The sequence below is a fragment of the Marmota monax genome, unplaced genomic scaffold (assembly GCF_021218885.2).
Source record: "Marmota monax isolate L192 unplaced genomic scaffold, Marmota_monax_Labrador192_F-V1.1 WCK01_AAM20220418_F8-fsc00006, whole genome shotgun sequence".
In the NCBI taxonomy this organism is placed as follows: Eukaryota; Metazoa; Chordata; class Mammalia; order Rodentia; family Sciuridae; genus Marmota; species Marmota monax.
Genome location: NW_026693712.1, coordinates 2,388,439 through 2,416,061, shown reverse-complemented (window position 1 = coordinate 2,416,061; position 27,623 = coordinate 2,388,439).

Below are 27,623 nucleotides of genomic sequence, written 5' to 3'. Positions count from 1 at the left end.
ATCCTGATTCTTTCTCTGCACTGCTCTCTGCCCCAGGGGGCTGCCTGTCTTATGCTTGCACCAAGGGGCTCCTTTGCCAGCTGACTTCCAATTGGATTTGGCTAATGGGGAGGCACTGGCAGGTGATCAGAGGATTGGGGTCATTTCTTTCTTGCTTCCTCCCTGCCTTGGTGCTGTGTCTCTGGCATGCTTCCCTCCATGATCATAGGTCCTCCCGAGGGCCCCTCCAGGTTTCCAACTCTCTCTGTTGGCAACACAGGGTGGGAAAGCCTTCTCATTGTTGCTAGTCTCTGGGTGCTCTTCCGTTGTTAATTCTGCTCATCCCTCTGTAAGTAATCACTTCATTAAAATATATTTTGGGGGGAGTAGATACATAGGCAGAAAAGAAAGAGTCCCCTAAATGCCCAAGCCAGTTTTCACATGGTAGATCCTGGAAATGAAATCTTATTCTCCTAGCTTGTTCTGAGACTGTCTTCTCTATGGCTAGGGGATGGAATACTCCCTCTGATTTGCCTGGGTCATAAGTTTATCCCAGAGCTGGATGAGGTGGGGACGATTCTGTTAGAGTAGGTAGAGAGAGAGGCTTGAGCAGGCATGGGAGGAGAGAGAACAGGGCCCACTCCATCTTGACTGAAGAAAGAACACTCCACCTCAGGTGACAGAAAACCCCACCCGTAAACCTCCTCTTTCATAGCCAGATAGATCTTCTTAACACTGAAGAAACAAGGTGTAACCTGCCTAACGAATTTCTAGCTTCCAAGCTTGTGCACAGCACTGAGGCACTTTCATTTGGGGACTCCAGTTTACTGTAATATCATTTACAACACCCTGGGGATTTCACTAAGGTACAGATAGGAAATTTTCCAACATGGTGAAATCAGTGCTGGCATACTGAACTAGGGTGGGAACTTGCAGTAACTGCCCCAAATACATAACACGTGAGGCGGGAGGTTTCCAGACCAAATATAAAAACACTCCACCTGGAAAACCCCAGGCCACTTCTTCTCTTGGGAGGGCCTGCTCCAAGGTCCCTGGACTGTACTTTCACTTCACTAAATAAACTCTTTACACTTGTACATTCCACATCTCCAGGCTGAAATATTTCTTTGGAGCAGACAAGAAGTGAGGAATATATTGACCAGGAACTGTTCTACTAAATCCAAAGAAGGCCATTTCTTGCAGGATAAAATGGGGCTGGAGAGAAAGAGGTAACAAGAGATGTGCACTGTAACAGTTCTCAAAAATAATGTGTCACTGGATATAGGAATGATGCAGGAGGGTCATGTGTATGTGAAACAGAAAAAACCTGTGAGCTGTTCACACTCAACACACCTGTGACCTTCCTAAATACCTTTTAACTCCTGCTTGTGGTCCATGGATAAATACCCATGAAAACAACTGTGTCTGTCTAGTTTCTGCTTTTCTGGAAAAATGAAGATAAGAGATTTTTTTGGAAAGAGCACTGAATATATTACCTTACGTCCAGTAGATGCTCAATCAATTTAAATTATCCCACTTATGAATGGGAGGGAAAGATAAGAGATGCAAAACCTTTCTGAGAAAGAAAACATCTGGCTGGGCAATATGGCATCAAGTCCAAACCCAGTTCAGGCACTAGCTTGCGGGCCTTTGTGTGTGCTCAGAAAAACCTGGGGCTCCTGGTTTATTCCTCTGGGAAGTGAGGAGGAGGCTATAAGTTAGGGGGAGGAAAGGGCCTCTGTTTTCCTTTCCTATGAGATTTTCATAAATAGTTCAACACAGATATTGGCAGGAGGGAATCAGCAGGCATTAGACTGACTTTTTTTGGTTTAACTTCATTACTCAGGAAATAGATCATGTATTTCCTTTCAAATATTTGCCACCTAAACATTTCTTGCAGGGAAAATATTTAGGAAGAAATGATCATTTCAATGTCTGAACCCCTTCTGAGGCCAGGGGGAGTGGAAGGGGAGGTGATGGCTTCTTGTCATTTCTTACTTGCTATCATTGGCAACTTCTTCTGTCTTGTTTTGGTTGAGAACTTTCCTCCTTAACAGATGATTCTGTCCAAAGCTTTGGAGGGCCTAACAAATGTAGAGGTTTTTACAAAAAGTGTTTTACTTTTTTTTAACTTTGTACTTTTCCTATCTGATCTTGACAGAAGACAATGCTGGTAAATGTTCTTCCATATGCATGAAGGAAAGGATTTGGCTAAGCTTTTGGGCTTGTGGCAGCTACGATCCAAAGATATCTCCCTCCCCAGGGAAACATGACTTCCTGACTGGAGCCCTTGCATAGTCCCTACACCTGGAGTCCCAGCTCACTGATGGAATGAGGCAAACGTGCCACTGCCTGACTATTGAAAATCATTAAGAAGTCTTGTCGATTTTGCCACAGTCTCTTGAGATGCTTTCTCGGGGGACAGCCAGCCCTCCTAAGAAGTTGGACTGTCTTGGCACAGGAAGACCAAGCAGACCACGTGGGGAGGCTGCATGGACAGAGGTGTCTTGGTACTGTTGAGCAACCCCCTCCCCACTGGACCAGCCACCTGAGGCAACAGCCACATGAGCTATGCAGCCATTAAGTTGGCCTGCCAAGTCTAGAAGTTAGAGGGCCCTCTCTGCCACCCTATTTCAACTGCATGAGTGAACCCAAGTACCCACATGAGAAACTGCCCCACTGAACTCTTTCAGCTTCTGAGCTTCAAGAGATAATAATAAGTTGTTTACAGTCACTGAATTTTGGCATAATTTGTTGTACAGTAATAGAATTTTGAAACAAGGCCCATAAGTAGATGAGTGGATGGCTCTGTGGGGCCAAAATGGCCTATGAGGATGGGGGTGACTTGATGCCATTTTGATTTGCTCCACTGGTTGTGTTTGTAAAGATGAAAGGAGGCTCTGAAGACTGGACTGTTTCATCTGTTGAATCCTCAGTTCATGGTAGAATTCTCCATTCTTTTCTGGGAGCTTCCCACCTTTTTTTTTTGTCCTGTACTCTGGACTCTTGGACTTCATAGATATTTATTATTATTATTATTATTATTACAAATAGTTTTTCTCTGGGTGGTATCTCCGATCCCAGTTTATTCTTAATCTGTTTGGTTGTATGCTTGTGCTATAAATGTATTTTGGGGTCTATAAATAAATTATAGTTGCTTAAAATTTACATATAATAATATTTATTCATTAGCAATATTACATGCTTCCTTAAATGGGTAAAGTAGGGTGGGAGGGAGTTAATAAATAAGCAATTAACTATCAAAAGACTTTACAGAAAAACATTGTTCAGATTAAGAAAGATGCTAAAATCATTCTACAAAATTAATATTAACCCCTCTACACCCTATCATCACCGTGAAGAGATACCACATGACAAGTCCTGAGGATGTCGTGAGCCATAAAACACAACCTCTTACCTTGAGGAATTTAAAATCTGATTGGGGAGATGATGAATATGGTGACTATAAGAACCAGTATTTATTGAGCATGTTTTATGTGCTTTATAAGCACTTTGCATGTATTTATTCATTAAATCTTCATACAATCTATTAAGTACATAATATTGAGATTGTAGGTGAGAAAAATTAAAAAGAAAGATATGTAGCTCATGATCATGTAGCTAATAAGTGGCAAAAGATTAGAAAACTACCACACAGTGTTGCCACATGTACAGTAAAACTTATGTTTAGTTCATATATATATATGGCCCCACAGAGCCATCTACTCATCTACTTATGAGTCTTGTTTCAAAATTCTATTACTATACAACACTATATATATACCTTTATTTTTATTTATTTATTCTTTATGTGGTACTGAGGATGAAACCCAGTGCCTTGCACATGCTAGGCGAGTTCTTTACCACTGAGCCACAATCCCAGCCCTCAGTTCTTTTTGTTTGTTTGTTTGGTATGAGTTAGTATAAGCTTTATGCATATTCTACTTTGTCACTCAAAGTGTGGCCCTTAGTCCAGTGACATAAGCATCCCCTGAGAACTTGTTAGAAATGGAGAATTTCAACCCTCACTCTAGACTAAATGAATAAGAATCTGTGTTTTAACAAGATCCCCAGGTAATTCGAATGTACATTAAAGTTTGAGAAGCACCAATCTAGAAAGTAAATGCTAAAAGACTTCTAAGGAAGAAGTTGTCACTATGACCTTCAAAGGGTTGGGGATTGATTGCCTGCCTAGAGAAGTGAGTGGCAAGATTATATGAAGAGGGGGCTCATTTTGCCAATTAAGAATTTGGGAAATGATCATGTGAAATGAAAATATGAAAAGTGATCTTTTAATGTGCCGCAGTCTGGCTGGGCACAAATCACGAGCCACTGAAGCAGGAACAAACTTTATTTTTGAATTGCAGGAAAACACTTCACACAGCTCCCGGGGAATCCTCCCGAACACCACGTGGCTTGTCCAGGAACCCCCAGCCGGAAATATCTCTCCCGGAAATCCCTCCTCCTGCACTTCCCCAACCAATGGGAACTCTCGGGGAATCCCCGGAAATCCCCATGAGAACTCCAAAATAGTGCGAGAACTCAAAAGTTGCGGCAGAGGTGGATAGTAATGCCTCGCCTGTCAATCAATACTGTTGGCAAAATGTCAGGGGCCATACAGACTCGGCCGTGGCTCTCAGCATTAATGTATTTTAAAAAATCTGAAAAATGTGGTTAGGTCAGAGAGACATGTTGACTTATTCTGTGGGCAGATTCTGAGGGGCCAGACCATGGTTTATTCTATCTCCTAAACTCCTACTGTGACCTCCCTCAATAACCCTTGCACGTATAATGTGTCAGCTTGGCCCAGGAAGATGGATGGTCATCCAAGTGGTCATTTGGCTGTATTTGGTGACCTGAGAATAGCTGCCATAGCTCTCTATACAGTAGGAAATGTACTTCATTGCTTTGAAAAAAATCACTTCAATCTCAGAAGAAATTTGACTAGGTCATAAATTTACAAGAGACAAGAAAGCATTACATGTGACATTACTGATCAAAGAATGAGATCAGTAAATCTTTGGGATGTGGGAGCAAGTAATAAAGAAGGGGAAGAAGCAGAGGGAGTGAGAAAAGCCACAAAACATAACTTGCTATCTTGACTTTGTACATGGTTTTGAAATATCTTAAAGAACTACAACAGATTGTTGAGATAGTTAATAGCAGAAGGTGTGTGTCAGGGGGCGGAGTGGGGGAGAAAGCTTAAAAGGATAAGACAAGAGAATCAAGGGGAATGTATATTTTTACTTGTGTATAAAAGAGCAAATCCACAGGCAGATGCTATATAAAAGTTAACCTGGGACCAAGAGAAATAAGGTAACCCTATAAAGTACAGAGGGAAAAAAAATTCTGAGCATGCTTTACAAAGCCAATGGAGAAAATTTGGCTAAAAAAAAAAAAAAAGCAGTCATATGGGAATACAGATGTCACAGGATTTATGTTGCCTATTGGAGCAGCAAGTGTAATAATAAGGGTTAGTTCTGTGAGCAAAGGTTGGGAACAGAGAAATAGGAACTGAGATAGCAGGAGAATGTTCACAAATATGTGGGTGACAGTGTTGAAGGTCATGTTCTGCTCCACAAACACGCTTCATGGGAGAAAACAGGGGCCTCTCACCCAGACAGACGGGAGAAAATCTGGCTTTTGTCCTTTTCATGTCTTTCTGAACCTTTGCTTTCTTTTCTATACAATGACAATAATCTTATTAATCTTACGAGACTGTTCTAGAAATTCAGTGAATGCCAAAGATCTAATTTCTGCCCATTCAACTCACCACCATGTCCTTTTTATTTATCCTCTTAATATCTCTTGAATCCATTTACTTTTTTCCCATCATTATTTTGTCTACTTTAGGGCAAGACAACAAGGAGCGAGTTCTTCACCCTGAACTACCGTAATAACTTCCTTAGTGATCTTCCCATATTGACCCTCTTGCTTCCTTCCAGACTAGTCGCATAATAGACAGGGAACTTTTCAAAGCATGGTCTGGCCCTGCACACCACTTCAACACTATTTCTTGCAACTCTTGGCCTTCTTCCAGTTTGTTGAAACTCATTGTATTGCTTGGTTCATATCTGTTTCCATCACTAGACGTTTAGCTTTATGAGCTCAGAGTCTTGCTCACCACTGTATCAGCCAGATATACACTTGCGGTTCATTCAGCGTTCCCAACCAAGTGATGATGGCGGCTTAGTAAAATCTGTCTAGCTCTGTGTCTCCTTACAAGACAGCATAAGACAGCGTATCTCAAAGTCCCATAGAAGAATAGTGGTAGGAGGCTTGTCCCTGGTTACTGGACCCACCCATCACGCACTTGTAGGATAGAGGAGGTGGCCATATAAGTGCTTCACCTTTGACAACTTCTAGACTGGCATTCTGTGTCCAGATACCGTGATCCCAGGAAGAAACAACTGAGGAATTGTGAAAGATATGTGATGCCTTATGTCAGAACAAATCTGAGTAATAAGAACTTTGCTATTTTATGCCCCATTTTTCATAACATCAAGTATTTCCCAGCATTCATTCTTCTTTCTTGTAGTAGTTAAGGTAGAAGATCAAAACAAGAGCACACTGTGCGCGCGCACACACACACACACACACACACACACACACTGCGCACACACCCAAGATCACAAACTATGATCACATAAAGTATTATCTCTTCAAATATTTTGAAACTTTCAGGAACAGTTTAATTGTTTTATCCATTCTTAATTTACTCTATACTTTATGTCTTCTTATCCCCACTTGGAAATAGCCTGTCACTTTAATATTGGCTTTCTCACATTTCAAAATTATCCTATGTAATCTAATCTCTGGAAGTTTAGCTTTTGCAGTTGTTAATAATAATATGATATGATTAATTTCCAAAGACTCTCATTAGTAATACTATTCATTTCAAATCCTCATTAACCTGTCAGATAAGAGCTTTGGATTCTCCACTGCTAGAATCAGGGCAGCTTCCAATAAGCTTTAATTACTTGGAGTGAAGGGTTGCGTGTTATCTTTCAGAGTGTTTGTATGTTCAGGGATTGATAACACTTGGCTCAAATATGGTCTTAGATACATATTTTCTGGAATCTGTTGGGTTGTGGCACTATTGATAAAATGTGTGAAAATCAGACTGTAACAGAAGAAAAAAGTCTGATTTTTATGAATGCTCTGCCTAACCCTTTCTGTTGAGGTGAAATCTCTTGTTATAATAGCCTTGATTAGCCATGCACAGGTAGTTGTGGACATTAGAAATGTGGCACCTTCAATCTCTCAGATGGTTAGATTTTAAGACTGCATGTAGGGCAGCCTGGTTCTACCATGTTGCAGAGACAGAGCAAAGTGGTTTTGATTTTCCTTTTGTGCTCTGAGATGGGTCTAATGCTAGGGTTCCATATTAGGACTGCTAGCATTTGGGCCTGTTGTGTCTGGTGAAGTCTTCGGAGAATGCACATAATGCAGTCATCTATCCCAAGATACTACTTTAGAAAAGAGAATTTCTAGAAGATGCATGGCTTTGTAGTACCAAGTGGGAGACTACACCTGAACTGAATTTAATAATTTTGGGAACAATAATCTTCAATAAGATAAATAGAGATATATGCAATTGTTACATGTGTGAACTGATCTAGTACTAGTTTTAAAACTTCATTTTCATACCCAAGGTAACCTATGGCCAAGTACTAATCCAGAGCCCAAACACACCAGGGGATAGACCTTTTGTAGTAGAGGCTTTATAGAATGTGTCAAGCAGAGATGGGTTATTTATTTAGATTCAAAAAGGGATGCCTCCTGACAAGAGTGTACTCTCATTATTATACTTTTGAAGAGTTCTCTTTGCAGATGAATTACATACTACTAAAATAGGTTTATTATACCAAATTTAGAAAATACGATGAGAAGAAAGGACAGAAAGAATCATCTCCACTTTTGTTATTCTTCTAATCAATCTTCCTTTCTTTTACCTTTTCCTATTCCCTGGCATTATGAGCTGGGTTCAAAGGAGCTGGCTGTATTAATAACTAAGAAAACGGCAAAGAAACCACACAGCACATGAACATAAGTTTCTAAAGCAGGACAGCTTGGAGACCCAAGGGTCAGCTCTAGAGCTGGAAGGATCAAGAATTCTTCTTATTTTTATAGTGGGGACACACAAAAGGAGGTTCGATGGAATGTTCTATCCACTTATGCAGGGGAATCAGGTTTCAGGAGGTTGCCCATCCCCATTAGGTAATGTCCAGGTAAGACTTGAAGCAGGCTCCGTTGCCGAGCAAGGGTAAAGGCCACTTGCCTTGTGCTTTCATGTGTGTGTGCTGGACTGATAACCCCCACCACTCAAGGCTCAGGGGTGACGAGTGGCTTCCCACACTTCTCTTTCTTTCTTTTACTGGGGATTGGACTCAAGGGTACTTTGCCACGGAGCTATATCCCCAGTCCTTTTCAATTTTATTTTGAGAGAGGGTCTCTGTAAGTTGCTTTGGGCCTTACTAAATTGCTGAGGCTGGCCTCAAACTTGTGATCCTCCTGCTTCAGCCTCCCAAATCCTTGGGATTATAGATGTGCGACTTCCCTATCTTTTTCTTTAGGCAAATGTGAGTGTCTATGTGTGTGTGTGTGCGTGTGTGTGTGTTAGTCCTATGCAAGCAGAATCAGGCAGAATGCAATCACAAAATTATATATATACACAGAAAAAAGATGAACTCTTGTTTTTGTAACTGATCTGATCTTCCCCTTGAGATCTCATACACTGACAGTGGGACTAAAAACCAAATTTCAGTTGGGTCAAATAAATTCAATCTGATCTGATGCAAACATTTAAAATGTCTTGAGATAACTCAGTCTTTTCTAATTTGACTCAAGTAAAATTCAGCCTCCCAGAGTTCTCTTTCTTCCTTTCTCCAAGATAGCATTTGGGTAAATGACCTGGTAGCAATTGGAGCACAGGGTCTCTAGGTCCTTGCTTTAGGACCTGCTCCATACTTTGGTGATCTCAGAAGTGCTATAGGTCCTAGAAGGCATTATCAGGTCATGAGTTGCTGCCACTGGGTCTCGTCATCACTCTGGCTCCATGGACTTCCTCATACACTTCGGGGAGACACAAGTTCTGCTTACCTGCCATACTGGAAATCTTGCTGAGCTGAGTTCTTTCTCTGTGCCTATAGAGAGAAGTTGGAAGAGGTTTGAACATATAAAAATAATATGGCAAGTCAGCTTGGGATTTAGAAATTACGTGTCGCTCGGAGTAAGAAATGAGGGGTCTAGCAATTAAGCACAGTTGAACCGTCTTTTTCTGGAAAGGCTTCATTCCGATTAGTAAATTCCACATTACCTGCCTTGCCCTCTCATCTGGGTCAAGATTTGTTCTCATAGAACGTTGCCAGGGCAACAATGCCTGTGGCTTTTCAAGGTATTTCAGGAGTGACTGAAGAGCTCTCTCCATCTGCTGGTGAAGCTACTTGGGGATAAGAGAGAGGCCTTATGTCAATTTGTTTCTTATTAAGATCACATTAATAAGCATCACTCCTGTAAATCTCACAGGCAAACAGTAATTCTGGGGCTTGTGCATCTATATTCCAAACACAGAATTCTCCTTCTCCATATCCATGCTTCACCACAGTGCAACTCTCAAAGGACAAATAGGTTAATTCACTTTACTTTCACTGTGTTCACTGAAAGTCACAATCCAGTTTGGTTTAGTGGCCAGTGAAGACAGCTGGAGAACTGTAGATTTGTTAGGAATTCAGTGGTGCATCAGATTGTATAATACCCGACGTAAAGGAGGCTGGAGTCCCCTGGTGCTCTGTACTCAACCTGGAAGGAACAAACTGCAGGAATCAATTCTGATCTGGGGCCAACTGTCCATGGAGTGGTGTGGAATTGATGCCAGTGGCTGAGGTTGGATGAGGGTAAAAGTGGAACGACCTTGCAGGTATCTCTCTGTTGGAAGGAGATGTATTCAGGCTCCTCATGGTGTTTGCATTTGAAGGATAAATGAAGAATTTGACCTTCTCCATTTTGCATTTGTGAGTGAAATTACTTTTGTAACGTGCCCCCATTCCCTCAAGGAAACAAATCTTTATTAATATGCTTACAAAATGTAGCACGTAGCCATGAGCAGGCTGAACTTGATAGTAGAAACGCCAGACAAGGAGAGGGAAGCTTGTGGCTTTCTGAGTTTGACATTAATCGGGTCGTCTTGATTACATAGCACAGCAATGAGAAGCTTGATTAAACTTTAGTTCATTGATGTCTTTAAATAGCTGAATATGTAATTTGCAATTTTACCAACTCGGTTACCTGTAGGTTACCATGGTAATAAAGTATATGCTAAAATGACATTTGACATTAATTTTATTATTTTAATTTACAATCAGTGAAACAATAGCACTTCCCTACCAATGTATTTCATTTTGAGGTAACCGAGGCAGAATAAATGTAGTCACATTCTCAGAGTAGTTATGAATTATGGTGTATTAAAGAGGAAAAGGTTAAGACCAATTCATCCATCATCCAAATTAAGCTTGGGTTAAATGGGTTCTCTTGAAATAGGTATCTAGCTGGCCTTCTAACCTGTGGATGGATGGGATTTGGTAGAGAGACAAGTTATATTCAAATCCATACTACAAGATGTGTTATAATGGGATTGAGAGTTCCTAAGCTCTTTGAGCTGCATTTCAACATAAGACTGAGGTGCATTTACACTTTGTTGGAAACCTGTAGCTATAAAAAAATAGGCCTTGTTTGAATTTTAATAGTTTAAATAACATTCTAGGAATAATATCTCATGCATAATGGAAACATAGGGAAACTTGGACATTCTCTTTTCCAATGGTAAATTTGTGGCTAAAAGGTAAAAACATAAGAGATAATATGAATGTGTTTTTTTCTTTGTTAGGATATCTACTAACAATATAAATTGCCAAAGGTGGACATGAAAAAGGACTCAGAACTTTGTACTGTTTAGAAAATGCCTCATGTGGATGCATCTCCTCCTGAGGCCTGAAGTCACCATGGGTTTTGCCGTGAGTCTGGTGGCTTTATCTTGAGTCCTGCCCATGAAGAGGGTGCTGGATCCTGGCTCCCATTCTTGTCTCTGCTCTTGACCACATCTTACTCTAAGGATATACATGTTGCTTCATTCTCTCTGAGTTCCTTACAAATTTGTTAATAATTCATTTATTTTTTCTTTTTCAAATCATTTCTGTTGGAGAAATTATTTTCATGGTTTCTTTTGCTTTTGGCAGACAAGGAAAACTAATGTCCTATCAGAAGCAGTTGAATATTTCCACTATTTTCTGCAATGGTACATGTTTTCTCTTAAATTTGGAGATGAAGAGGCATAAGAAACATTTTAAATATACTAACACTTTTTAATATTTTAATACTTAATTTTTTTCTGCAGTACTGAGGATCAAGCCTAGAGTCTTGCACATGTTCGTAAGCTCTCTACCACTGAGTTATATCCCTAGCTCTAATATATTGTTTTGTTAGGCAGCTACATACAGAAATATTCTTAAAAAGAGATACTCTCTTTTAAAGGTAAATGTAATCCCTGTAAGCTTTGAATAGTGATAGAAAACATAGAATCCAACTTTTCTTCCTTAAATGTAAAATTTATCTCAGAAACCAACCAAGGGAAAATTGAACTCAGCATACCCCAACTATCATATAATTATTTATTGAGAAGTTAATTCGAATTTTGCCATCCAGTGCTCACATCAATTATTTTTATATCTAACCACTTGGATTGCCAACAGTAAATAATCAAGCAAAAAAAATAATTAGAAGTCATAGGGAAAGAATGATATTAAAAGGTAGAAAATAAATATATCCATCAACGAATGGAAATAAAACCAATAAGCACTTAAAATAGTAAAGAAAGCATTAATTCAGGCGGTGCCCTTTCAGTTTGCCTTAGGAATCATGAGTAGCAATTTGAAATCCTGTTTTTCTCCTGGGAAGAAGTGCTGCCTAGAATATGATATAAACTATACTGATCAAATAAAGAGGAGAGCCTCAGGCTAAAACAGAGAGAAAGAAGTTACAACAAAGAAAAACAGCTAGTTGTATGAAATGACACATTTATACACCAGCAAAGTAAAATTAGAAATCTCCCCCCACATAAATGTTATATCAGCTGTAGAAGAAAAATAGCTGTATCACAGAGACCAGACTTGAAAAAGAGGATAACATAAAATAGAAGATTATTTCAAATAGTTCCCAGAGTATGCCTCTTTAATATCTATCTATCTGTCTATCTATCTATCTATCTATCTATCTATCATCTATCTATCTATCTATATCTATCAGATATATATGTTAAATATATATGAATATATACATAATCATATGTTGGGTTTTGATCATGATATAATAATATTAGTTTAATTCAGTTAAATGATGTACAGAGTTATTTGAAATGAACTGAATGCTTTAGGATAAATATAATGATAAAATAATACGAAAAAGTATATATTGGAACAAATTTTTTTGATGTATATATATATATTATTAAATTTAAACAGGGATTTGACATTCTCTTTCTTCTTTGGAAATATAAACTTCTTCATTCAGGCAAAATGGTACACCATGGCTTTTGTGATCCTCACCGAAAAGCTTAGAAAAGTGTAACTAATGATAAAATGAAATATTGCAGGGGCATGCTTGGGACGTGATGAATTTGCTATTGCCGAGTTCCCATTAGAAATTCAATGTCATCTATTAGGAAGGGCAGCAAGCCTCGGTTTATGCAGTAGATGGATTCTGAAAGGCAACAGATAAGTAAAATTTTTGTAAATTAAATCAGTGGGCTTGTCATTTGTGGTTCATCATTTTGTAAAACCAGAGTCCATTTGTAATGTCAATGATGAGGCCTAAAATATCTAATTGATTAGATTTTCTAAATCAGATTTTATTAAAGTAAAGCATAAAAATATTGCTGAAAGCAGTTTAAATGTCCGTAAAGATACTAGAATGACCAAGAGAAAAGACAATTATAGGAAATCATGAATGATTTACAGCATAGTCAATAAAATGTAAACACGATTTTAGGAGTGCTTAATCTGGGCAGTCTGGCAATCACTTCACTTTATTTCTTTCTTCAGCCACACTCTTTTGATTCCCAGTTCATATTTTGATCTGTTCGACAGCATGTTTATACTTTGCCACTCCCTCCTGCTTGAATCACAAGCAAGACCCTGCCCTCTGCTAGTATTCTGTTGCATTGACTCATCCTCCATCTCTTTTACTGGCTGACTCTCACCATTGGGGTGTTCTAGGACTTAGTCCTTAGAATACTTAGACTCTATTTGATCTCATGCACTTGATGATCTCTTTGGACCTCATAACTTTAAATACCATATACATGAGCTACACTTTTATGGTGACTACATGTAAATACCATGTGTATGTGAACTCCAGGCTCATACATGCAGCTATGTCCTTAACATCTCCATTTGAATGTCTAATAAGCATCTCATGCTTAATATATACACACAACTGAATGTCAGATTCCCATCATCCCACTTGTTTCTTGATATCATTCTACTTCAATAATAAAAATTCCATCCTATTGTCTACTCAAGCTTCAAAACTAGAGTTGCAGTTAAATCATCTTTTATTTTCACATACCACACATAATCTACCAGAGTTCCACCACCACTAACAGCAACCTGACCTACACCACTTCTTTGGATTACTGCAGGGGCCTATTCATTCACCTGTGTTCTCTCTTACCTGCTTACAGTTGGTTTCCCCTAACACACTCAGCACTTCTTTTAAAATGTAAAGTCAAATCACCTGTTTACTCAAACTTTTCCAACCACTTCCCCTGTCACTTAAAATAAGAGACAGAGTCCCTCTAGCAGCCTCTACATGATCTGACTGCTTTACCTCTCTGACTTCATTCCTTGCTACTGCCACCTACATCCCACACTCCATTCCTGCCCCAGCTTCCTGTATGTCATGCCAGAATCACTCCCACCTCAGAGCGTCTGCACCCTTGGCCTTCACCACTCTTTACCCAAATATTCACCCAACTACTTTTCATCTTAATTCCAGTGTCATCTTTTCCACAAGGTTTCCTCCATCTACACAATTTAAATTGCAATTCCCATTTCTGCACTTCCTATTCTTTCTTTACCTTTCCCTATGGTGTTATCACAACATAATATGCAATTGTTTTTTGATCAAAGTCTAATTTTTCCCATTCTAATATACATTCTATAAAGAAAGAAATTATTCTTTTTTAATAAATATTTTTTTAAAGAGAGTGAGAGAGAGGGAGAGAGAGAGAGAATTTTTTAATATTTATTTTTTAGTATTTGGCAGACACAACATCTTTGTTTGTATGTGGTGCTGAGGATCGAACCCGGGCCACACGCATGCCAGGCAAGCGCGCTAACGCTTGAGCCACATCCCCAGCCCATTCTTTTTTTTTCTTTTTTCTTTTTATTCACTGCTGTATCTTCAGCACTCCAAGATGTGCCTTACATATAGAAAGATTTGGTTAATATTTGTTGAATTAGTGGTTAAATGTCCAGATGGTCCTGGGGGTTACCTTGAATATATAAAGAATCTAACCTAGAGGAACATTCTATTATAAGATTTGAAAATTGCAACGGAATTAGTAATCTGAATTTGAGACCAAGGCTTATGAAATGGAATATACCATTGATGTAGGTGGACTGGAGACTTTTTAAGGAAAGTAGATGCAAAATCAGGAGCTGGACAAGGTATTTGCTTATCCATCAGCTGTTTCCCCCTTTGTCTTAGTGAAAGACCTCTGATTTTATGACAATTTTGTAAATCTCAATAAGCCCCAGAATGAATGATGACTGATTTGAGGCAATCATGTAAAATCCCATTCCTTTTTGGCCAGTGTGACTAACAGGAATGGACCATTCTTAGTCAATGTGATATAAAAAAGTTTCTGGGGAAATTTTTCTTCACTCATAAAACAGCGGATGGTACACGGGAGCTATTCATATTAGCCCTCCTTGCTTTTTGCTTTGTTTCTTTTTGAAGATGTGGTGCTTGGAATTGGAACAATCAGCTTGTAACCGTAAAAGAACCATTACCAACTTCCTGAGGATTCCTGAGCAGAAACGGAGGATGAGATGAAATCCTTGTCCACAGTGTCACTGCCAGCCAACCTCAGAACAAGCGCCTGCAGACTTCCCAGTAAGTCAGGTAATGAGTGTTTGTATTGCTTAAACCACTCTTCCTTGAGTACTCCTTTTCCTGTAGCTAAATTAAAAATGACCTGCGGCTAAAAATATGCCTTACTGATACAGAGGACTTCAACAAGTGAAGACACAGACAACATGGATTTGTATAAATCTCAATTGTAATGGTTTATTCAAAGAAAACAAACACATAGCTATTCTTGAGAAGGAATGCTGAGATCGTTTAAAATCTTGGTGCTTACAGGGTGATGAACTTGCCCCTGGTTTCTTCTCTGGTTTTAGTTTTCCATGTGGAATTTAAAATATCGCAAAGCGGTATATAAAGTAATGCTTCACTTTCCTCCATGTTCTAGCCTGCATTACCCCCAACCCCAATATAATGGTGAGGAGTACAGTACATCAGCAGGGGTGGTGGCTGGCCCGGGTCTGCCTCCTGACTCTTCTGTACTCAGGACTAAATGCCCTTTCTTCATCCATGTAGGGAAGCTCTGCACTTCATACAGCTATAACAGTGGCCACCCTCTCCTTAGTAGAATTTCTATTTCCCATTATTCTTCCTCTTTGAGTCAGCTCCAAATCCTTTGGCTTCAATAAAATGACTCTGCTCTAACATTTTTCTTTGCAGTGTTGAGCCATTGTTCATGCTCAATTAAGGATGATGACGAATAATGCAACTAACCATAATTAGTAGCCTAAAAGAAAACGATGTCTGAAAAAACAGTAGGGAACTTCCCAGGAGAGTTTGATTCCTATTTTGACTGGCTGTATGAAAAATGTAGTGGAAGCCTCATCCACCTGGGATGCAGTGGGGCTGGACAAATAGCAAGAATAGACGACAGTGGGGAATTCTGCAATAGTGAGGTAATGAGCTGAAAGGCCCAATGGTTTTTTATTCTATTTAATTTCAAAGGTTTCATTTTCACCATTACCAAATGGTGATGATTACATCCCCTCATGAACATGGCATTGACCTAGATACTACAATATAGAGGTATACTCACCCACCTGGTGTGCAATTTGAGTTGCTGTTGGTTTTATTTATAGGAAAATAGCATCTGGGAAAATATTCTTAATAAAGAATGATCTTGCTTCTCTTCCTTTTGCTCTTGCTGCCTCCTGTGACCAGAATGCCCAGTCCTCTTCCACTGATTCTGCTATTTGAATCCTTCCTCTCAGAACTTTACCTTCCCAGAAAGAAGCCCTCACAGATCCTTCATTCTTCATGGGAATTTTTCTTCTTCTAAGTTCCCGAAGATTGTTTTATTCTCCCACTCCCAATTCAACAGTTTTTGAAAAAGATGTTTTATCACTTATATACAATAACATTTACATATCTTAGCAGTTCAGTTCGATGAATTTTAAATATAACCATTACTGAAATTCAGATGTAGAACATTTTCTGAAGGGAAGGCTCTCTGGTCACCACTCTAGCTTCTAACACCATAGACCCACTTTGCCTGTGTTTTATCTTCATGTAAATTAGTGGTTTTCACCACTAAGGCAATTTTTATCCCCCAGGGGACATTGGGTAATATTTGGAAGCATCTTTGGTTGTCACAATGGGAGTGGGGTGGAAATCCTCTTGGTGTCTGGTAGGTGGAACTGGGGATGCTACTATGTCTTCCAGTGCACAGGACAATTCCCCATGTCAAAGAGTTTTCTGGCTCAAAATGTTAATAGAGCTGAAGTTGAGAAACCCTGATGTAAATAAATTCTTGTAGTATGTACTCCTTTGGGTTTGACTTCTTTTACTCAACATTATGTTTGTAAGACTCGTTCGTGTTTCTGTGTAAACCAATAGTTCTTATTTGTCACTGTGTAATATTTTATTGTATAGTACATGAGTAATAAAGATGTTTATTTATTCACTCTACTGTTGACTGATATCCCAAAGTCACCTTAAAATGTAACACTTTGAATAATTATTTCATTGCTGGATCTATCTGACCACATTGAAGGAATTCAGCATGGAAAGGGAGTTTAGGTGCCAGATAACCCAGATTTATCCCATGTCTTCATGTCATCTTAGCTGTGGCACCTCGATAGCAAATTGCTTAACCACCCTGTGCCTCATGACTATGATCAGTAAAATGGAGATAATGAGATAATGATACCTATTTATATGGTTGTTGAGAGGATTAAATAAGCATATATATATATATATATATATATATATATATATATATATATATGTGTGTGTGTGTATTTAGCATGCTCAGAATAATGCTGAACTCAGTGTGTTTAAAAAAAAAAACATTGGGCCATGTGCCCACTTAGTTCATTGATCTTAGTTACTGATTAAAAAAAGGTTTTGTGTATAAACAATTACTGGTGAAAAGGGTGAAAAAGAAAGAATTAATTACTTGGACATTTGTTCAGTCTGCAAAAGGAACTGATGTTTAGAAAAGTGTCACTAATGATATATATCCATTCCCTATTAGGGCTATTTCTGATAATCAAAAGATCTTAAGATAGATCACTGTTACATACATCTTAAAATATAACAAGTTTCAGGAACAGTGTTAGTCAATTATTTGTCACAGTGACCAAAACATCTGATCAGAACAAACTTGAAAAGTTGTTTTTGGCTTATGGTTTCAGAGGCTCAGTCAATAATCCACTTACGGCTGTGGACCCAAGCTGAGGTAGAAAACATCGTGATGAAAGGGCACAATAAGGAAAGCTACTCAGTTCATGACAGTCAGGAGGTAGAGAAAGCTTTAGTGCAAGGAGCTAGGGATAACATAGTTTCCAAGGGCACATCCCCAGTGACCTATTTCTATGAATCACACCTTACTTGCTCACAGTCACCACCCATTAATCCATTCATATTATTAATCCATCAAGTGGATCAATCCATTGATTAGGTTAAGGTTCTCATAACCTGATCATTTCATCTCTGAACATTCCTGCATTGTCTCACATATGACCTTTTAGAGGAAACCTCATATCCAAACCATAACAGGAACTTTAAAAGCTCTCTAAAGAGAAGGAGAATTCAATGTTAAGATTTTACATCTATTTAAAATAGTATAAAAAACAATTTATAACTTTAGTCAAGATTTTAAAGAAGCCTTTCTTGAGGTTGAATCATAAATAAATTTGAACCTTCTTAAACATGAGAATTAGTGACATGGGGAGGAAATGGCTGACACTATTTTAGATGTTAATTTAAAAGCTTCTATAAAGAAATTATATTAAAAGAAACAAATAATTTGGTTGAATAAAGAGATTATTGAGTAACATTACTCAACCTGATTTCTTTTTATAAATACTTTTGGAAGCAAGTATAATGTTTTATTCCTTCTTTATGTATTACCTATATTCAGGAAGAAATTAGATGTTTGGCCATATAACATACATTTTTGGATCAGCATATTGTAGTAGTTTTGATAATTAAGGCTTCATAGATGGTCCAACTTGGTTCTAAGAAACAGCACAATGTATAACACAGATTGTTCATAAAATATTTTGCTTCGTTGTCATTATAATCCTTGCTATGTAAGTGTAGATAGTGGTCAAAAGGTGAACTTAGTAAATAACATCTGCTATCTCCAAATTCTGGAAGGACCTCCAAACTATTGTCTCTCCAGAAAAGGTCTTTCTCATGGAAACCTGCAGATATAGACTTTATTCATTCAGTAATGGGTTCAGGGATTGTGATGTTGTTTCTCAGCAAAGTTGACCCTTGATAACAAACAAGTGTTTTTCTGTAGATGTCAGTCATTGCAAAACTGGAGAATGAGCAAGATTTTGCCCATGGGACTGAGTGACAATATTTAAATGGTTGATAAGACATTTGGAATCTGTTCTATTGTTGGAAGAACCAGGTGACTTCTAGATGGGAGCTACCACCTAGTGGAACCAGGTGAAGCCACCTTGGTGCTTCACAAAGGCCATGAGCTGTGGATACATCTGTGACCACAGGAGCATCCCTATTTGTGAAACTGCTCATGTGGTTTCTTTGCTCACACAGTTCTTTTATATGGAACCACCACATAACAGGGGTGGGGGGACTTACAAAAAATATAGATTCTATTAAAACCAGTTTGTATTGTGGGGAAAGCACAATTTCTTATTTGGTACATGGAAAAAATCAGAAGGAGACATACTATTCCATATAATCTCCATCCCCACGTGAAGCACCCTCCCACTCCAGGAACCTTCTCTAGTATCACTTGATCAATGACACAGGTAAATTTGGCAAAACTCATGGGAGTGACTTGCTGTGGCTTTTGAGACAGGTTAGGGTAGGGCCTCTTGACATAAAGATTCTTTCCCCCAGACATGACAAGACTGCTGAAGATAGAACTGACAGTTATTCACAGTCGACCAAAGCTGAGACCTCATTCCAGCAGAGGTTTGATTAGGAGAACTGCCAACCAAAGTGACTGAGTTTTATTTTACAGAAGAAAGAACAGAGCAACAATGAAGACACAGAAGGAAAGGAGGTCAATGTGCTTTTTCTTAAAAAAAAAAAAAAGCCTGGGCCTGGTTTCAAGTGGATAACATAGTTAAAGAGGTGTCAAATCCACACAGTAATTTACCCTGGAAGATTGAAGAAGAACAGTCATTGATTCATCCCTTTCCCCTGCCCCAGCTATCTCTACTGAGTGCCGATACCCTTGGAGCTGAATTTATTTTGATTTGGTTGATGTACATAAATAGTAGTGAATGTTAGGTTATCCCTAGGACTATTCTTAGCTTTGAAGCTGAAGGCCAGCGAGGCTTGCACATCCCCATCCTCCAGCCTTGTGTCATCAGGATGCCTATTGCAATGAAGAAGTGTCTCTGAGCAGAGTCCACCAATCATATAGACATTTATCAGCCAGTATCTTTGCTCTTCATTCTGAAGAGTTCTCTCTCTCTCTCTCCTTACCCTCTCCCCTAGGTACATAGCTGGCTTCTCACATGCAAAAGGCTCATTTCCAGATCTTCCAGCATGTTTGCAGCCTTATCTTCTGACAGGTGGCTCTATGTTATGGAAATGTGTGGAAGAAGGGGACTTGGGTCTCTAAGTCCAGCAATGATGAGGGTAGTTGACCATCTCATGTTCACTTAAGACTCACAAGTTTTTTCATGTCACTCCCAAACCATTTTATGTCTTAAAACTCACAAATCATATAAATACCAACATATTGCTAACATTCTCATGATAGGAAAACAGCAGGAACAGGCTTTGATCCTGTTGAGTATTCATTTATTTCCACACACATCACATCATACCATGCACACTAAAACATTTCAAAATGAATCACCACAAATGTTGTACAGGCCTACTGTGTGCCAGACATTTTTCTGGAGAACAATGAAGTCACTACTCTCATTTATTCTCAAGAATAGCTCTCTTTGAAAATATGATAAAACTGCATTTATGTATTCTTATTTCATCTTTTAAAAAGCCTGATGAACAATACTAGTCATGCTTTATTTATCTTTAGCTATATATTTTGCAACATTTATTGCATATTCTACTCTTCATATTTTTTATTAATATATTTTAATTGCATGTATCAATGGAGTTTGGAGTGATATTTCCATATATGCATACAGTGTGCACTGATCAAACCTAATCACACTTTTCTCACCCCAACTCCTACCCCCACCCACCTCAATCTCTACTAATCAGGTGGATTTTTTAAACTTCCACATATGAGAGAGATCATGAAGTACTTGCCTTTTTGTGTCTGGCTTATTTCACTTAACACATTGTCTTCCAGTTTCATCCATTTTTTTTTGTTTGCAAATGACAGGATATCATTCTTTGTTATGACTATATAAGACTCCACTGTATGTATGTGTATGTATATATATATATATATATATATATATATATATATATATATATATATATAAACACTTTCCCTATCCATTTATCTTTTGATGGGCACCTAGACTGATTTCATATCTCAGCTATTGTGGTTGGTGCTACAATAAATGTGGGACTACAGGTATGTCTTTGGTATGACAATTTCATTTTTATGAATATATAAACCCTGGAGTGGCATATCTGGATGATATGGTAGACCTACTTTTATTTTTGACGGACCTTTTATATAGTTTCACATAATGACTGAACTAATTCACATTCTTATTTACTCTCTCCACATCCCTCCTAGCATTTTATTTTGTTGTTGTTGATAATAACTATTCGAAAATGCAGTCAGATGGTACCTCATTGTGGTTTTTGATTTGAGTTTCCTATTTATTAAAGACATTGTTCTTTACCCCATGTTTGTTTTTGGTGACTTTGTATAGTTGCTTATAGATGTACAGATTCATTTCTGGATTCTCTATTCTGCTTCTTTAGTCTGTCTATTTTTATGCCAATATCATGCTTTTTTGGTTACTATAGATTTATAGCATATTTTGAGGTCTGGTATTATGATATCTCTAGCTTTTTTTTTTGGTCATCTTTTTCTAAGAAGATGCTGAAAATGCCTCATAAAGAAGGTTTGGGGTTCAACTACAAGAAGGTAGCAGTAGTTGGGGCTGGTGTTGGGGCTCGGTGGTAGAGTGCTTATCTCACAGGTTTGAAGCCCTGGGTTTGATCCTCAGCACTACATAAAGATAAATAAAATGTAGGTATTGTGTCCATCTTCAACTATATATACATTAAAAAAGAAGAAGAAGAAGAAGAAGAAGAAGAAGAAGAAGAAGAAGAAGAAGAAGAAGAAGAAGAAGAAGAAGAAGAAGGAGGAGGTAGCAGTGTGGTAGCCAGCATTCTAGGTGGTCCTAGTGATCTTGCCTCCTGGTACTAATGCTTTTGAGTAGTTCCCTCCCTGGGTCTCTTTTTTTTCAGTGCTGGGGATTAAACCCAGGGTTTTCCACATAGTAGGCAGACGCTCTATCATTGAGCTACATCCCGAGCCATTTGAATTCTTTAAGACACGGTCTTGGTAAATTGCCCAGACTGGCCTTGGATTTGTGATTTCTGCTGCCTTAGACTTGAGAGTAGCTGGGATTAGAGGGATGTTCCTGGCCCCACAGTACCCTTGTATAGAACCAGTGTTGTTCTTCATGACCAACAGACATGATGGAAGTGATGGTGTATGACTTGTAAAGATAGGTCACAAACCATCACTTTTTTGTGCTTTCTCTTGGTGCAATTGCTCCAAGGGAAGTTACCACCCAGGCATCCAATAGGGACATCTATATGTCAAGGCACTGTGGCCTGCTACCAGTCACCAACACCAACTTCCCAGTCTGTGTAAGTCATTTGCATGCAGATTCTTTAGCTCCAGTCAGGGCTTAACATGAATGCAGCTTTGGCAGATGTGTTAACTACTACCTCGTGAAAAATTTCAAGCTAGACCATTCTCAAATTCATGACCCACAGAAACTCTTGAGCTAATAATTGGTCATTATTTAAGCCACTGAATTTTGAAGCAAACTGTCTGCAACAATGGATAATGAACACAATTAGAGTTCTTAGTATCCACTGGGACTTTCTGATGACTGATTTCCTTTTTAGTAAAAGCATTCAGTCTGAGGACAACTATAGGAACCCTAATTCCAAAAACTTCAGGTAAATCTTTAGACACATTGTTTCACGTATCATCTCATTAATCCATACAACAACTCTATGAGGTGGATATTCTTTATTACTATGTTTTATAGATGAAGAATTTGGAGTCCAGAAAATTCCGAGGTCATTCATGTAGGGTTTGCTAATGCAAGGCTCATGATTTTTTAACCTCCAGTGCTATGTGATCTCCCCGTCTAACTCTAATTCCACTCTAGTTATTTTATATCCACTTTTATGTGAAATTTTAATTTGTTTTCACCTTTGTCTAAATAAGATGCAAAGTGAGTTACAGACACACAGCTATTGAAGTCCCCCTTGTCTGAAACTGGAATAACATAATGAACTAGGCTTCTGTGAAATGCGAACTCAGAACATAGCATCTATGATACATGTAACCATTCCCTTAGTAAAGCAAACCAGGTGGGAGGAAACATATTTCTTATTTTTAGACTTTTAGTTAAGTTGCCTAAAAATAGCTTTGCCTATACTAAGCGAAAAATTCAGTTTTCTAGAAATTATCATTTCAATTCATTCACAGAACTATCAGCTTTAGCTTGACCCTGGAAAGTAGAATTCATCACACAATCAGAAAGTTCTTTTCATGTCTTACATGAAACAAAGGTAGTATTTGCTCTTTAGTTATGAACTCTTCTCATAAATTTTGCTTTGCTTTTAAATAACAGTTATCTTTGTTATACACCATATAGCTAAGTTGTATAAATGTGCCTTAACACTCCTCACACACACTTTTGTGTGTGTGTGTGTGTGCTGGGGATTAAACCAAAGCCTTTGTGTACTAGGCAAGAACTCTACCACTGATCTATCCCTAGATTTTGAGCACATAATTTATGAAGTCAGTACTAACGCTATACTCATTGATAGATGAGAAAAATGACGGTCAAGGAGATGAAGCTGTTGCCCAACAACACCCAGCAGACTTGTAAGTGGCAGACTTGAGATTTGAACCCACAACTGCATAGGCCCAGAGCCTGTGCTTTTTCCCACCATTGCTCCTGCCTCACTCTGTAAGGACTGACAAAAAATACTGAACATATAAGAACCAAATGGTCCAATAGAACAGAAACCCACCACAAATAGCTTTGGGATTCAGATATGGTTGTGGAGTTAAAGGGTTTCCATGGTGGAGAGTAAAACCAATAACATGGAACTAGTTTTTGCTATACCAGGAGTTTCAGGGCTCACTTTCACTTTATTTTAAAAAGGCAATGAGCATTGTGACATATAGATTTCCTGGGTAACCAAATGCCTCAGGCTGTAATTCATCTGCCTTTTATTTGTAAAAATGAATTTCCAGTCAGTTAGGGTACATTTGGCCACAGACCTTCTTAATGTTAGAGTCAGAACTGGAATGTGAGTTTGCAGGTGCCAAAGCTGGTGGTTTTTGCAATACACTCATCTTCTTAGTAAAGTATTTTAGACCTAGAAAGTAATAATTTGGGGAAACACGGACCTAATATGTATACCTTTTTTTTTTTTTTAAAAAAAAAATTAATGTTGGGAACTAACAGTTTTTGTTTGTTTGTTTGTTTGTTTGTTTGTTTTGATACTAGGGATTAACTCAGGGGCACTCAACTACTGAGTCACATCCGCAGCCCTATTTTGTATTTTATTTGGAGACAGGGTCTCACTGAGTTGCTTAGTGGCTCGTTGTTGCTGAGGCTGGCTTTAAATTCACATTCCTCCTATCTTAGCCTCCCAAGTTGCTGGGAGTTCACAGGCATATGCCTCCATGCCCAGCTAACTAACAGCTATTTTAAGAGTAGCCCTCACATATCTCAGTCTACTGTAATTTCTGCCAGATCAGTCTTTGATTTTTTTCCCCTATGAAGTCATTCTCTTTGAGTCTATAGTTATTAGATTTTGAGGGTAATAAACACATAAATATTTATGGAAGTAAAGGATAGTTTAGTTTTCCCAGAAACAGACTTGAATGTGATTTTCCCCCAACTCATCTTGGTTTCCTTTGGACTTAATGTTATTGACACTTGAATACTGCACACAAACTCAAGACACACTGAGAGTGACCCTACTAGATTTCTTGTAAAAGAAATGAACTTCACAGGTAAACTTCTCCTCCTGAAAGTCCAGATGTGGCATACATACTTCAGAGGGAGTGAAAATGTAGTTAGAGAATCTTTTTAAAGGACAGCAAAGTAAAGAAATTTGATGAAGTTTATTGGGAGGATAGATTACAGCTAGACTAGTTCTCCAGAAACATCAGGATGAAAAAAACCAATGTAACAATAACTTAACATGACTTCCTTAGAATCAGGAATAATAAACACAAATTAAGAAGTAACTGATCCTTAATGGTTTATTCTTCTGTTGTATGTTCTTTTCCTAATTTACACACTATTTTAATTTAGTCTTTCTCCTTTACTAACTACACAATTATAGAATGGACAAATCCAATTTAATTCAGTATAACACACTTTTGACACCTTATTTACAACAGGCACAGAAATCTTTCAGATGTGTACAAATAACATTGAGCCTCTAAAAACATAGCTTCATACATTGTGACTGTGACGTACTTTTGAAAAAATGACAAGACTTTGACAATAGTTCAATAATATATGAAATATGAATGAGTTCCAGAGTGGGTAACAAACTGTTCCCTTTGGACAGTGGTATGTTTAGAAGTTACAATAATTAAGTCACTAATTAATGAATATGATTTTGTTTGTCAACTACCTGCTCAGGCATGCTGTGCCACATGTAATCCACCTGCAGTGGATTTGGAGCTGTCTCCTTTGGATTTCAGATTTGGAGCTGTCTCCTTCTCCTTCTTAATTCTGGACCTTTCTCCTAACATGTGTAGAGAGATAATGAAGGAAATATCACCTAAATATTCCATATCTCTGAACAGTTGTCAGAAACATGGCTAGTCCTTCTCTGTGATCTGTGTATTCTTTGTATTGGGCTCAAGGACATGAAGAAAATCATTTTTATACAGAAAGAAAGGATGGGTGGTAGGAGACAGGGTCCTGATATTCTCCATACTGCAATCCTGTAGGATGGCAAAGACTGAAATGGGTTAATGATCTGCAACTAGTAACTAGCTATTTTAATTTGTATTGGCAAGAAAGGCAATAATCAAATGACTCCTATGGGGATGAATTATAATGATGTTAGCAATAAGCCTTCAAGTGAATTATACTAATTAATTTCTCTGTAGGTCAGCATTATCCATCACCTCCATCATAAAAGACAGCAAAGCCTCAATCCCAGAAACAAAGTTACATTTCAAAAGCTTTTGAGTGGGCATCCAGGGATTGGAATTCATAGCTTTGCTTTCCAAATGGGATGTAGAGTTCACAGAGTCAGGACAAAGCCCAAAGGGTTAGCTCTTTTCCTTCTCTGTAGAGATCCTGCATATGGGAGAGAAGGAGCAATACCTGGAAGGACAGTAGAAAGCTGTAACTGCCATCTTGGCTGGACTTGTGCTGCAAATAAACAAACTTCAGTCCAGAAGGCTCTCTGGTGTGCAACTTTAAAGGCATGAAATTCGCACACACAATGGTGATTCAATAGTCTAGTGCCCAGTAGGATTACTCTTTAAAAATTAAAATAAGATTGAACTTTCTATAAGAGGAAGCAGTTCTGCCCAAGAAATTGGTTTTACTTGGCCTTTTGAAAAAGAGCTAATATGAGTCTCCAGAGAATATATTTTCTCAGAGCATTGTCTTATATTAGTGTAAATGGGTAAAAGAACAATTGGGTAGGAAAGAGAATGTGAGATTTTATTCTTTTTTGTAACATGTTTTTATTTTATATTACATATAATTGATGTGTACCACATAATGTTTTGGTATACATAATGAAATGGTTACAGCAGTGAAGCCAATTAATATATCCATAATGTCACATATTTACCCATTTAAAAAAAACTTTGTGCTAAAAGCATCTAAATTTCCAGGACTCAGTACAATATGAACAGTAGTCCGCATGCTGTGTGCTGGATAGATGTCTAGACTTATTCATCCTACATAACCACAGCTTTGTTCCTTTGACTTACATCTCCACATTATCTAATGTCCCCCTCCCTAGCATTCTCTTTCTCTCCCTCTCAGGCCCCTGGTAACCACCACCCTTCTACTCTCTGTTTTTATGTATTCATTTTTTTTTTAAACAAAAAGACCCTACTTATAAGTGAGATCATTCAGTATTTGTCTTTCTGTGCCTGGCCTATTTCACTTATTATAATAACATCCTCCAATTTCATCTATATTGTAGCCAATGACAGAATCTCTATCTTTGTTAAAGCTAAAATTCCAATTTACGTAGACATTGACATTTATTCATTCCTCCATCAACACTGGGTGGTTCCATATTTTGGCTGCTGTGGAGAAAGATTAATGAATATCGGAGGGCAGTTATCTCATCAACACATAGATTTCATTTCTTCTGAGTCTCTATTCAGAAGAGAAATCACTGGGTGATATGATAGTTCTATTTTACTTTTTTTGAGGAACCTCTCTGCTACTTTCCATAATGGTTGTACCCATTCACATTCCCACCAACAATGTACAAGGATTTACTTTTCTCAACATCCTTGAAAACACTATTTATCTCTTCTCTTTTTGAGAACAGCCATATTAACAGGTAAGACATGATGTCATGCTATGGTTTTGATTTGCATTTCCCTAATGATTAGTGATTGTGAGCATCTTTTCGTTTACCGTTGGCCATGTGTATGCTTTCTTTGGGGGAAATGTCTGTTCAGTTTCTTTGTCCATTTTAAAATTTGACCATTTGTTATTTTGCTATTGAGTTGAATGGTTTCCTTCAACCAATATTGGATATATGGTTTGCAAATGTTTTCTCTCAGTTTGTAGGCTGTCTTTTCATTTTTCTCATTGTTTCTTTGCTACTCAGAAGCTTTTTAGTTTGCTATAGTACAATTTTTTTTGCATTAT